At 39.0% G+C, this 14,251-nt stretch overlaps 1 long non-coding RNA gene across 6 annotated transcripts in view; it reads right to left on the bottom strand.

Annotated features, from left to right (window-relative positions):
- Positions 1–245: 245 nt before the first annotated feature.
- The window catches only part of LOC130887333 (uncharacterized), a 32,684-nt gene continuing 18,678 nt past the window's right edge, over positions 246–14,251 (bottom strand). For 4 of the 6 annotated variants that reach the window (XR_009058364.1, XR_009058366.1, XR_009058362.1 and 1 more), the window contains exons 2-6: positions 7,424–7,565; positions 6,684–6,847; positions 5,473–5,527; positions 4,275–4,321; positions 246–589 (exon numbers count right to left, since the gene is read on the bottom strand). This is a non-coding gene — a long non-coding RNA (uncharacterized LOC130887333). Of the gene's footprint in view, positions 590–4,274; positions 4,325–5,472; positions 5,528–6,683; positions 6,848–7,423; positions 7,566–14,251 lie in introns of all 6 variants that reach the window. The other 2 variants (XR_009058365.1, XR_009058363.1) reach the window with 2 other exon arrangements.

A 14,251-nucleotide genomic window follows, 5' to 3' on the forward strand; every position in this document is an offset into this window, starting at 1 on the left:
TGATAACAAACGGGACGTCCTTTAACTTCTCCTTTGTAATTTTCAGACAGAAATGTCCTTTCCCAACTTGAATTGATTAATACCCAAGCATTTGGAGACCTTATTCAGAAAAACAATAGCGTTAAGGTCTACAATCTTTAAAACCTAATATCTGTTAAGAAAATTAGCTACTGAAGTGGAACACGACAGATTGGGGGGGGGGGGGCGCGAATCAAATAATCCCACACTAGCTCCAAATAGGGTATACCAAGTTTTTTCTTTATTTTAATAAAAACTCGCAGAACAGTAATGGGGGTCCAACATCTAGGTGTGAAGCACGGGAAGAGAGGGGCAAGCGAGCGAGACAGTGGCTTTTTTGGTACCGAAACTGAGCTTTGGGACCTTAAATTTGTTGGTCATTTTTCAATCACAAGTAGTTGTTCAAAACTGCCAAGTTCTGTGCATGGAGTCCAAGATGCTAGTATGACTGTAGCAAGACCTTGGGAGCACAGTATTTACACACTGACGACTCTGAGAAGAACCTTCACAGCTCCCTTCAGAATCCGCGGTACAGACTCCATCGCAGCAATTGGTGCTCCCTTCTCTTTTTCTAGAGAGAACATCCAGACTTTAATTCAACAGCTGTTCATTAAACATCCTATCTCATGGATCACACCAAAAATGGAAATGCAAATACCCATAACATGTGACTTTTGTGCTTACCCTTAAAAAAATCTAGTCCAGCAAAAAAAAAAAAAAAAAGGCATACAGCTATGAACAATAAACTACAATTTCTGCAACAGACTTGTGAACTGGAAATCTCAGTAACAAAAGTGATCAAGAAAACTTGCTGGATGAAAAGTTGCTATTTACAAGATAAGCATAGTAAAAATACCACAATGGTCAAGACAAAAATATGAATGAATGCAAGAGTACAGAACAGATCGTCATTGTAGCACAACTTGGAGCTACTTAGTTTTCCCGGAATTGGCTAGTATGCAAGGACTACCCGCGATGTGAAATGATAAAACAAAGGGTTGTCAGAGTGAGGCTGGAGCAATCTGTAGTGACTTATAGCAGAAAACCTGAATGAAGACTAAAAGGAATGGAATTCATATATTTTATTTTTTCCCAGTTATTTATTTCTTTTTTATTGAGCTCCACATTTTTCTCTGCTCCCCTCCCTACCTCCCCTCCCTTCAACGCTTCCCCAAGGTTCCTATGCTCCCCATTTACTCAGAACATCTTGTCTGTTTCTATTTCCCATGTAGATTAGATCTTTGTAAGTCTCTCTTAGTGTCCTCATTGGAATTGTGGATTGTAAGCTGGTTTTCTTTGCTATATGTTTAAAAACCACCTATGAGTGAGTACATATGATAATTGTCTTTCTGTGCCTGGGTTACCTCACTCAAAATAATGTTTTCTAGCTCCATCCATTTGCTTGCAAAATTCAAGATGTCATTATTTTTTTCTGCTTTGTAGTACTCCATTGTGTAAGTGTACCACATTTTCCTTATCCATTCTTTGGTCAAGGGGCATTTAGGTTGTTCCCTGGTTCTGGCTATGACAAACAAAGCTGCTATGAACATAGTTGAGCACATGTTCTTGTGACACAATTGAGCATCCTTTGGAAAAGAAGACACTTCTGCATTGTTGGTGGGAATACAAGCTGGTAGAACCCCTTTGAATGTCAGTGTGGCGATTTCTCAGAAAATTAGGAAACAATCTTCCTCAAGACCCAGTAATACCACTTTGGGGTATATATCCAAAGGAATCTATATATTTTATTAACAAGAAAAGTCATCAAAAGACTTTTAGTATGAAAATCACAGAAACCTGGGGCCACATTTAATGCAGAGCACTATCCTATCATGTGCAAGACCCAGGACTCAATACACATAACCACAAATGAATAAATAAAGGTTACAGAAACACAAGTTTCCAAAATTTCTAAACAAGTATGTACATTTTGTTGACAACTTGACAGAGGCTAGAGTCATATGACAAGAGGGAATCCCAATTGAGAAAATGCCTCTGTAAGATGGGCTGTAGGCAAGCATGTAGAGCATTTTCTTAATTAGTGGTTGATGTGGGGGTCTCAGCCCACTGTGGTTGTGACCATCCATGGGCTGGTAGTGGCCCTGGGTTTTATAAGAAAACAATCTGAGAAAGCCTTGGGGAGGAAGCCAGTAAGCAGCATCCCACCATGCCCTCGGCATCAGCTCCTGCCTCCAGGTTCCCACCCTGTTTCTTCAAGGATAGACTATTGGAATCCACAATGTGGAAGTGTAAGTCAAAGAAAACCTTTCTTCCCCAACTCCTTTTGGTCTTGGTGTTTCATCATAGCACTAGTAACCCAAACTAAGACAATGGTCAAACATTTCATATTTCATGATATATATGCTAGGTGACCAATTGGCTACCATTTAGATGGTTATATTTTTTATTTTTCTTATTAATTTTACATACCAACCACAGTTCTCCCCCTCCTCCCAACTCCATTAACCACATCTCAGAAAGAGTAAGACCACTCATGGGGAGTCAACAATGTCTGGCACATTCAGTTGAGGCTGGGACCTGTCTTATATTTAAATGTATTTCCCCTAATCCTAATCTCAGCCTCTAGAAAACTTGAGAATTAACTACTTGTTCTACTACTTGAAGAGTACTCTTAAATATACAAAAGAGATACCATGAAGGTTCTGCTTAAAGAATTCCAGCCAGAAACTGACATGAAATCAATAGTCCTACCCATAACTAGTCATGATGCCTATGAACCACAAAAGTAATCAGCATGATAGAATAACCTACCTTGTTTGTGACCAACAGCTCTCTAAGTAGACTTCAGACCCACTCAACAAGAGGTAAGCCATGCCTAGTACTGGGAACCTAGCCAACTCCCATACCTGGTGAAGTCATAACTGCCACTTTACTAAACCAGCATACTCCCTCACCACATTCTAAATGTTTATAATTATATCCACAGATAAGTCGTCATCACCACTCATAAATGAAACCTCTCTTTTCAATAGATGGAGACTACTACAAAAAACCATAACCAATCAAATGCAGAGCTTCGTGAATGCAACTATAGAAAAACTCCCCTACCTAAGACTCAGGGAGCCACGAGGAAGAGGAAGCCCAAAGATTGGAAAAGTCACAATCAGAGAGTTTGCTGTGAGATTTATCTCCTACTGGTGTAAGAGGCTACACGCATAAATTATCACTAACATGATTACCTAAACATGAGCCTAATGAAAACAGCTGTAGATCTACTAGACAGGAGAAGACCACAAGGCCTCAGCGTAGGCAAAGAACTATTAGTAACTAAGGAATGCCGAAAATGGGAGAAATAGTCTGGTCCAGTGAGAGCACTCCAACTGGTCCTCCAACACCAAACGGGCAACCCAGAAAACCTACATACAAATAGCATTATACAGACTGAACAGGTTGTACTTATATATTTAAGAGTATGGATTTAGACCAGTTGGTGGTGACTCATGCCTTAAATCCCAGCACACAGGAGGCAGAGTCAGGTGAATCTCTATGAGTTCAAGGCCAGCCTGGTCTTCAGTGTGAGTTCCAAGACAGCTAGGGCTACAGAGAAACCCTGTCTCAGAACAAAAAGAAAAATAAACAACAACAAAAAATAATACAGATGTATGTACGTGTGTGTGTGTGTGTAAAACCCATTTTGCAAGATCCAAAGGTTGATAAGCAGTCGTCAATCACCCTCCATCTAATTTCTTCTCAAATTTTCTGTGATTTTATTTGTCTATATGTGTCTGAGTATTTGCCTGAATATGTCTGTGCACAATGTATATGCAATGTCCATAGAAGACAGAAGGCATTAGATCCCCTGGGACTGGAGTTACAGACAGTTGTTGACTGCTATGTGGTTGCTGAGTTGAACCTGTGTCTTCTGGGAAATCTGTCAGTGCTCTTAACCAATTTGTCACCATTCCAACACTTTACCTTACTAAGAGATGGGTTCTCTTAGTGAACCTGAGGGTCCCCGTTTTGACTAGTCACTGACCAGTTAGTCCCCATCCAATATCAGTACTGTGTTTCTAGACATATCCCCACATCTGGCTTCCTGTGACATCTCAGATCTGTGCCACAAATAGTCACAGTTTACCCACTGGGCATCTGCCTAGGCCCCACTTCTTTCTTTTTCAGTCTTACTTTGATTGCTTACACTCAACTGATGAAGCTCATACATCAACATCCCAACAGTGCACTGAGCAGAGTAATATTCATAGCATTTCTGATGGATGAATGTGGCTCTGACTCACCATCCATAGGGATGAGTTTCCAGCTGCTTTCCACAGTAGAAATGGACCTGCTGGTAAAAAACAATGACTTCTCGAATTTTGCGTGCAAATGGATGGAAATAGAAAACACTATCCTGAGTGAGGTATCCCAGACCCAAAAAGAGGAACATGGGATGTACTCACTCATAATCGGTTTCTAGCCATAAGTAAAAGACATTAAGCATATAATGTGCGATCCTATAGAAGTTAAATAAGAAAGTGAACCCAAAGAAAATCATATAGTCATCCGCATGGAGAGGGGGAAGTAGACAAGATTGCAGGGCAAAAAATGGGAACTTGCGGGTGAGGTGGCATGGGGCAAAGGGGAAATGGGATGAGAAATATGAGAAGGGGAGGATGGGAGGAGCTCGGGGGATTGGGATGGTTGGGATATAGGAAGGATGGATACGGGAGCAGCGAAGTATATATCCTATCTAAGGGAGCCATCTTAGGGTTGGCAAGAGACTTGACTCTAGAGGGGTTCGCAGGTGTCCAGGAATATGTCCCCAGCTGGTACCTTGGGCAACTAAGGAGAGGGAACCTGAAATGACCCTATCCTATACTGATGAATATCTTGCATATCACCTTAGAACCTTCATCTGGCGATGGATCAAGGTAGAGACAGAGTCTCAATTTGGAGCAACGGTCTGAGCTCTTAAGGTCCAAATGAGGAGCAGAAGGAGGGAGAACAAGAGCAAAAAATCAGGACCACGAGGGATGCACCCACCCACTGTGACAGTGGAACTGATTTATTAGGAGCCCACCAAGGCCAGCTGGTCTGGGACTGAATAAGCATGGGTTGATTCCGGACTCTCTGAGCATGGCGGTCAACGAAGACTGATGAGAAGCCAAGGACAATGGCACTAGGTTTCAATCCTAATACATGAACTGGCTTTGTGGGAGCTTAGCCTGTTTAGAAGCTCACCTTCCTGGACGTAGATAGAAGACCTTCGTCTTCCCGCAGGGCAGAGAATTTGGACTGCTCTTCAGTATCGAGAGGGAGGGGGAATGGTGTGGGGGGAGGAGAAGAGGAGTGGGGATAGGGGGAGGGGAGTGGGGGGAGGGGGCAATATTTGGGAGGAGGGGAGGGAAATGGGAAACGGGGAGCAGGTGGAAATTTTAATTAAAAAAGAATAAAAAATAAAAAAAAAAAAAAAAAAAAAAAAAAAAAGAAATGGACCTGCTGGTTGGTTACTTCTATTGTCAAAGCTCCTTTCTCAACAACAGCCTATTATCTGTAAGATGAGCATTGCCAATGTCACAGAAAAAAAAGACAAAATAATTATTGTAGAATAAAAGTCACCTTTGATTCCAAACTATTATAGTCTAATAAACTAAAAAATAACAGAAATGTTTAAAATTTGTCTAAGAAATAAAACTTTATAGTTGTGTTTATTCTGAAACATCTGTTATACTCTAAGATATCATTTATACAGATATGGAATAATCAACCCTGACCACTATCCCCATCTGAAAATGTTATCAGCTGTCTTAAAAAGAAAGATTGTCTCTGACACGTAGAATCTTGCTCAAATCATGGATGTATGCCAACTTCACATCCCTCATCACCAGTAGCAATAACTGGGAAAATTACAGAAAATTTTTGTTAATGTTAGCAATATTCTCAATAGCATTAAATGCAATATGACTGTAGCCAAAATTACTTAGACATTTCCCAGAATTCTGAAAAATATCACAACTTTTATGAAGAAAAAATACTTTAATTTTTCTACTGTATTTATTCTACTTAATACAGAAGTTGTGTTATAAAGTGCTCCTACCAATTCTTGAAATTGAATATTACCAGTTTCTAGTTGACTCTGCTTCATGGGGGTTGGGGAAAGAATTAGACATTATTGAAAAATGTTGCAAGTAAAATTAATGTTATGCCTCTATATTACATAAAAGGATAATATATTCGAGTGAAAACTGTTTTTAAAAATCCTTAAGAAGCAGTTAACAAATACAACTCGAAATCCTGGTGTTAAAATCACATCACTGTTGAGAATCCTGTGAACAAGGGGGTTTGCTGGACAACTTCAGAACAGTAGCAATATAGACATTACTGAAAGATTTGTCTCAAAAAAAAACTTTGAAAAAATCAGATGAACAAATCCCAAGTCTGTCATTAGCACAAATGAAATCAAATATACTCTTACAGGAACTGGATTTATATGTTCTTAAGAGTTTAAAATAGTTGTTATTTGCAGTAAATAAATATATTGTATGTATTTTACTAATGTAACCATGTAGGAGAACATTAAAAAGACATCCTTTGATCAAAAGAGTGACACCTGTGAATCTTTAAAATATAGCTTTAAAATATATAATTTAAAAATTAATAAAAAATGTAGTTTGAAAAAAATTTCTCAGCTATGTATAGCTACTTACAAAAATAAAAGACCAAATTATAGCCAAGCTTCTCAGCTTGCGCAGGAAGAGTTCAGTGGGAAAGTAGAGTGTCGTACTAGAAGATAACAATGACCACAGATCAAGTCTGGGTTCCTCTTGACGGCACCCATCTGCTGCAACCTGCGATGCAAATCCATGGCCACCTGTAAACAAATCAGCTCTGTTAGTATTAAAGCACTGTAAAAATATGCACAGTAACAGTTGCATGTTTAAAAGTTTTCCAGTTCTCTTCTCTTTATTAATGAAGTCTTCTTAAAGTCCTTCTCCACCATCCTCCAGGTCATAGAGACTGGGAGTCCCCTACTAGGCTACAAACTCTGAATACAGTTCTTCATTTGGTTTCCAATTTCTACAATATCTGGAAGAACACTAAACAAAAGAGTCTATAAGATCAAAATATATCATATCCATGTTTGCATTAAATTCTCAAAGAACAAATTAAATATGTTATTTTTTAAAGTCCAGTAAGAACAAAAAATATGAAAACAGGATACTATATCATCATATAATCAGTTCCAAGACAAGTTTTATACATAATACTACAGATACTAAAAGAAAGAAAAACTGGCCTACAAATCTTCAGAGGGAAAATATCACTTGAGACAAATACTAAGAAAGTGCGAGCTGGAATCAAGTGTGCCGAAAGGCCTTCTTGGTGGAGGAAGAAGCGAAAGGTGTGGCAGTGAAAAAGATATTAAGTATCTGAAAATGTCACGTACCTTTGGGAGAGTAGAAGATGGGATGAGAAAGACATGAGAAAGATTGCGGAAGTGCGCAACAGACCAAAAAGCTAGACCTCTGTCCTCATAGAGAAGTTAAGCCGGGAGAACAATGTGATCACTGAAAATGTCGGGCAGCGGCCTAAAAGAGGGACAAGACGGATGACAAAGAACTCAGTCCCACAAGACAAGGCTAACTTGATGCTTTAAAATACAGTGACACAACCCACCACCAATGACCATCAGGTTAATGATCCAATGGATATTAAGTTCAGATATATATTTAGAGTACTATGGAATATAACTTATTTTAGAAAATTGTGTGTAATATAATCTTCAATGAAAAATGTGTCAAGAACTTGACAAGTATTATATGATGATTCAGAAACATTAATAACATCTATCTTCGAGGTATGTGTCATGCTTTTTCTGGTTAAAGACATGATACAAATACTAAATGTAATGATTTCATTGTGGATATATGAATTGAGTCTAAGCTCCACAACTCTGTATTTTGTTTGCTTGTGATTTTCTGTAATGGTCTTCATATGTTGCAAAGAGAAGTTTCCTTGATGTGGGGCAAGAACTGCACTTGCTATGGGTATAAGGAGAGACATTTAGAATGCAGTTAGGGACTGTACCAGTTTAGAAAAGTGGCAGTTGTAGGTTCTCCTTCAAGACACATGATTTCCATAGCCCTGAGTAGTTGCCTGGGTTTCCCTCTTGTTGAGTGGGCCTTTAGTCCAATTAGAGACCTTTGGTTACCTTTGGTTAACAACAAGGAATACCCTTAGCATTAGCATGCAACTCTGGACATTGTTACGGTTTCTAAGTGTCATAGGTGAGTGCAGACAAGACTGTTATTTGCTCTCCTCCTTTGGAAATGTGTGACACTTTCAGATATCATGGAAGCTAGTCTTCAGGGAAGGGACTTTCAGGTTGCAGGCAGCTTTGTTCCTCTGGTTCTGTGTCTGATAGTTTGACGTGTTCAACAATAGGAACTTACTTTCTGCCTTTGGGGATACACAAAGGCAATATAATGACTTATAATGTTTTGGGAGTCTCTTTGAAAACAGTGGCCAACAATTCAAAAAAGAGATGGTATGCCTGGTGATGGGTTTTTGTTAGTCTATGGCTCCTGAGGAAATGGTCAGTCAAAGTAGAAAAATCTTCTTTTAAATTAGAGTTTTTCTAAGAACATTCAAGTCCTGTCTCAAGAACAAATATTCATATGTGATTCATCAATTGGCACACACTCATATAATTATACCAATGTTTCGACAAACTTCAAACTTACATATAAAACCACTACCAATGAATTTTCAAGGGTACCGTCTCATAAATATTACATACTGTTAATGGATTGAATATCCTCTCAAAAGATGATGCTGCCCTAACCTCTAGTTCCTGTGAACATACCCTTAACTAGAAATAGAGTCTTTGCAAATGATCAAATTCTAATGAAGTCATAAGAGTGGCTTCTATTCTAATAACACTTAGATGTTTATAAATAAGGAAATAAGGACACAGAGGCAAACATGTACTTGAAGGGAAAGCATGTGAAAATGAAGGAAGAGACCAAAGTAACACATCTACAAGGCAAAAGCACCAAAGCTTCCCAAACAGCCTCCAGGAAGGAGCCTAGAACAGAGTCTCTGTGGCAGCTTTAAAATAAGCCAATCAACTGACATCCTGACCCTGTATTTCTTTTTTTATTGATTTTATTGAGCTCTACATTTTTCTCTGCTCTGCTCCCCTCCCTGCCTCTCTCCTCCCCTTCAACCCTCTCCCAAGGTCCCCATGCTCCCAATTTACTCAGGAGGAATCAGTAGCACTCCTACATACAAACAATAAATGGGCTGAGGAAGAAATAATGGAAACAATACCCTTCACAATAGCCACAAATAATATAAAATACCTCAGGGTAATTCTGACCAAGCAACTGAAAGTCTTGTATGATAAGAACTTTAATATATTGAAGAAATAAATAGAAGACATCAGAATATGGTAGAAAGATCTTCCATGCTGATGGATCAGTAGGGTTAATATAGTAAAAATGGACATCCTATCAAAAGCAATCTACAGACTCATTGCAGTCCCCATCAAAATTACAACACAATTCTCTACAGATCTTGAAAGGACAATACTCAATTTCCTATTGAAGAAAAAAACTCAGGATAGCTAAAACAATCCTGAACAATAATAGAACCTCCAGAAGTATCACCATCCTTGATTTCAAGTTCTACTACAGAGCTACACTAATAAAAAAAAATGGTATTGGCATAAAAACAGATTGATCAATAGAATTGAATTGAAGACCTAGACATAAATCCACACACCTATGGATATATGATTTTTATAAAGAACCCAGAAAAAAACAATGGAGAAAAGAAAGCATTTTCTTTTTTTTTTTTTTTTTTTTTTTTGGTTTTTCGAGACAGGGTTTCTCTGTAGCTTTGGTGCCCGTCCCAGGCTGGCCTCGAACTCCCAGAGATCTGCCTGCCTTTGCCTCCCGAGTGCTGGGATTAAAGGCGTGCGCCACCACCGCCCGGCCAAAGGAAGCATTTTCATCAAATGGTGCTGGATATCTACATGTAGAAGAATGTGAATAAACCCATCTTTATCACCCTGCACCAAATTCAAGTTTAACTGATTTGAAGACTGCAGCATAAAACCAGATACACTAAACCTGGTAGAATAAAGAGTAGGGAATAACCTTGGTCAAATAGACACTGTAGACAACTTTCTGAACAGAACATCGATAGCGCAGGCACTAAGGTCAACAGCTAATAAATGGGACCTCATGAAACTGAAAGACTAAGGACATCATCAATAGCACAAAATGGCAGCCTACAGAATGGGAAACCTTTGTCAATTCCACATTTGATGAGGACTTATATTGAAAATATATAAAGAACTCAAGAAACTAGATATCAAAAAAACCAATTCAATTGAAAATGGGGTACATACCTAAACAGAGAATTCTCAATAGAGAAATCTCAAATGGCTGAGAAACTCTTAAAGAAATGTTCAACACCCTTAGCCATCAGGGAAATGGAAATCAAAACTATTTTGAGATTCCATCTTACACCTGTCAGAATGGCTAAGATCAATAATACAAGTGACAGCTCATGCTGACAAGGATGTGGAACAAGGGGAACACTCCTCCACTGCTTGTGGGAGTGCAAACTTGTACAGTCACTATGAAAATCAATATTGTGATTCCTCAGGAAATGGGAAATCGATCTACCTCAAGACCCAGCTATATCACTATTGGCCATGTACCCAAAGGATGCTCCATTCTGCCATGAGGACACTGGCACAACTATGTTCATAGAGGCTTTATTCATCATAATAGCCAGAAACTGGAAACAACCTAGGTATCTCTCAACCAAAGAATTGATAAAGAAAATGTAGTATATTTATACAATGGCATGTTACTAGCTGTTTTATAAAAAATGACATCATAAAATTTTCAGGCAAATGTATGACACTAGAAACAACCATCCCGAGTGAAATAACCTAGATCCAGAAAGACAAACATGGTTTGTACTTACTTATAAGTGGATATTAGCTGTTAAGTAAATGAAACTCATGCTACAATCCATAGACCCAAAAGACTAATTAACAAGGAGGCCTCAAGGGGGGACACATGGATCTACCTGGAAGGGGGAAGGAGGTGAACTCGGGGAGAGTGGGAATGGGAATAGGAGGAATCAAGTGGGTGTGGAGGGAGAGGATATGTATGGGGAGAGACGATTTGAACTGGGGGTATTTGAGGGTCAATATGGAAAACTAGTGCAGTGTAAACTCCCAGGAATCTATGACAGTGACCCCAGAGAGGACTCCTAGTAATGGAGAATACACTGTCCTGCCCTGTCCATCTTCTGTAACCAGGAAAGGCTTCCAGTGGAGGGACTGGGGCACCAACTCAGCCAGAAAACTTTCTACCTACAATCTGTCCTGCCTGCAAGATGTGCTAGAGAAGTCACAGCACAGAACTTGTGGAAGTGTCCATCCAATGCCTTATTTAACTTGAAGTCCACTTCATGAAATGGAGACCATGCCTGACACTGTTTGGATGGCCAGAAACTAGAGAGTGGTCAGCCCAGAAACCTCAGACAGAACCAAACATGACTTTAAAAGAATTCAGTGAGATGATTCCTAATGATATTCTGCTATACTTATAGATTCATGCCTAGACCAGTCATCATTAGCCAGGCTTCCCCCAGCAGCACATGGGAGGGGATACAGAGACCCACTGGCTAACATTAGACGGGGATAGAGAAACCAGGTTTAGTTCTCTGTTGGGTCCCTCCTCGTGGTCTGGAGCTCAGGGAACCCTGCAGAAGAGCAGGCGGAGGAACTGTGAGAGCCAGAGTGAGGGACACTGGTACGGCACTGACCATGGATGGAATCAGCTGAGTAGGGTTCATGAGGGCTCAAAGAGACTGAAGCCGTTTAGAGCCTGCATGGGTCTGCATTAGGTCCTCTACACAGATGATATGTTGTTGACAGGGTGTTTGGGGGAGACTCCTGACAGTGGAAGTGGGGTGTCCCTGGCTCTTTTGCCTGCTCTTGGGACTGTTTTCTTCCTACAAGGTTACCTTGCCCGGCCTCAATGTGAGGGTTTGTGCCTGGTCTTATTGTATCTTGTTGTGCTGTGTTGAGTTGGTGTCCGTGGGAGGCCTGCTTTTATGGGGGGAAAGGGGGTAGATGTGGGGGAGAGGACAGGTGGGGGAGACTAGGAAGAATAAAGGAAGGGAAGCTGTGGTCAGAATATATTGTATAAGAGAAAAATAAATTAAAAAATTAAAAATGAAATATATTGTATAAAATTCTCAAAGAATAAATAAAAAATCATTTTTAAAAAGAGTATGATTCCTTAGTTTTATAAGTTCCCAAGTATATGTCCATGTGGAAGGAAGCAAATAATTTATTAAACCAGCTATTTGATTTTGAAGGAAGAGATCTGAGAAAAGTGAACTTTAACTGCAGTTTTGTTCATAAGAGGATCATGGCCCTGTGTAAACATTATGAGTCGGGTTTAGTCATTTAGCTAAAAATGAATTGAATTTCCAGGAGTAAAAGACTCAAAAAGAAAGTACATACATGTGGATCTACATGGCTACATTTAGAAGATTTTTCTCCAAAGAGATTTTAAGAGCATATCTGAAAACCATCTCACTGTGCCGATTTCACTGTCGTGCGCCTGTACTAAAGAAGAAAACCCAAATGCTTTCCAAATAGAAAGTTATTTCTGCCATGAACATAGCACAAACTATAAAAAGGGAAAAGTAATTAAAGTCCTGACTGATAAAATATATCAAAAACTAGACATACATGTGTGTTTTTCTGGTCCAGTATTTAAAGAGGTCAGAAAATTGACTGAAGGTAAAGAGACTAGTGAAAACTCTCTTAGTATCCAAATTATCATTTTTTTGAAAAATACAAAAGCAATTCAAAAGCTCTCGAAGACACATGGTCTTCTTATTCTATATGAAGCTCCTAGGTTGATAAAACTCTGCTTTTTTTTTCCCAAATAATTATTAAAATATTTGGGGGAAAAAAAACTTCTTTTCTTCTCTTGCCACACCACCCCCTCCCTTCTTATGCCCCTCTGTCTCCTTAAGGAGGAATCTGCCCCTTCTTCTAAAATGTGTGAGCATTGTGCCTTGGAGTGAAAAGGAGGGCCTGAACAGAATTTGAAAGAGGTGAGTCTGGTTCTTGCTCTTTGACTTACTGTGTGTTTTGGTCAAAGTAGCTAACCTCTCTAAGCTCCATCTTTATTTCTCCATTTTGTTTAATAATATGGATAATTAAATAGTAAGAACACAGGATAATTTATGGTTTTTTAAGTATGGCTTCAATAACAGCAGAAACCAGCTTCCTGGATGAACATGGCAAAGCAGAGACGCACCTACTCAGGAGTGATGAGCCTTTCTAACAGCAGCCACAGACCCAACATTTTTAATTCACTTGTTTAAGCACAAATCACTGATGTCACATTTAAACTGTATTTTTTAAAAGACAAATAGACAACAAGAAGCAATCTTAGAACAAGGTTATGTCTTTAGAAGCCATATGAGAACATATTCCATAGGGCTTCAATTTTACTGGTAATGTTTTATTTCTCAACCAAGTTTAGAGTAGATGAATATACATAATATATAATCATACATGTACATTCAATCATTTTTCATATGAAATGCTTTTTAATCATTTTTACATAACCACCAATGCGTCTGTTACCAAAAGGTAAATAAATGAAAATATTTCTTTGGAATTTTAAAGGCCAGGGGAAAGAGTTGTGTGTGGTTTCAAACATTCTCCGGCTGAATTTAGAAGGTAAATATTGGGGGTAGGGATGCCATTCACTAAGGCATGTGCTCAGCATGTGTAAGAACCTGGGTTACATTTTTAGGGGTAGATAGTATATGATATGTTAACTTCCTCTCTTCCATGTAGTAAAAACAAAAAGTTTGCAAAAGGCATAAAGACAAAATAAGCTGTACTGGTAACTTGATAAGCCCTTTTAAGAATACTGAGAGAGATGATGCCGGTAAGCTGCATTCTAAACATATGCCTGAGCAAAACATGTGAGACCCACGTCTGAAAGCCTAAGGAAGGCTGTTTTTACTAAGACAAGTCATGACTGCGATGCTTTACCTTAAACTAAGCAAAGCTCTTCTCAGCGTCTACCTGGAACTACCTGCAAAATCCAAGTGCCTCTGATAGGTCTAAAACTTTCCACCAAGGAAGTGTAGATCATTCAGCACAATATATTGACTGTATACCACCATAATGACTCGTTAATTGTCATTATGA

Source organism: Chionomys nivalis, chromosome 15 (assembly GCF_950005125.1).
Source record: "Chionomys nivalis chromosome 15, mChiNiv1.1, whole genome shotgun sequence".
Taxonomy (NCBI): Eukaryota; Metazoa; Chordata; class Mammalia; order Rodentia; family Cricetidae; genus Chionomys; species Chionomys nivalis.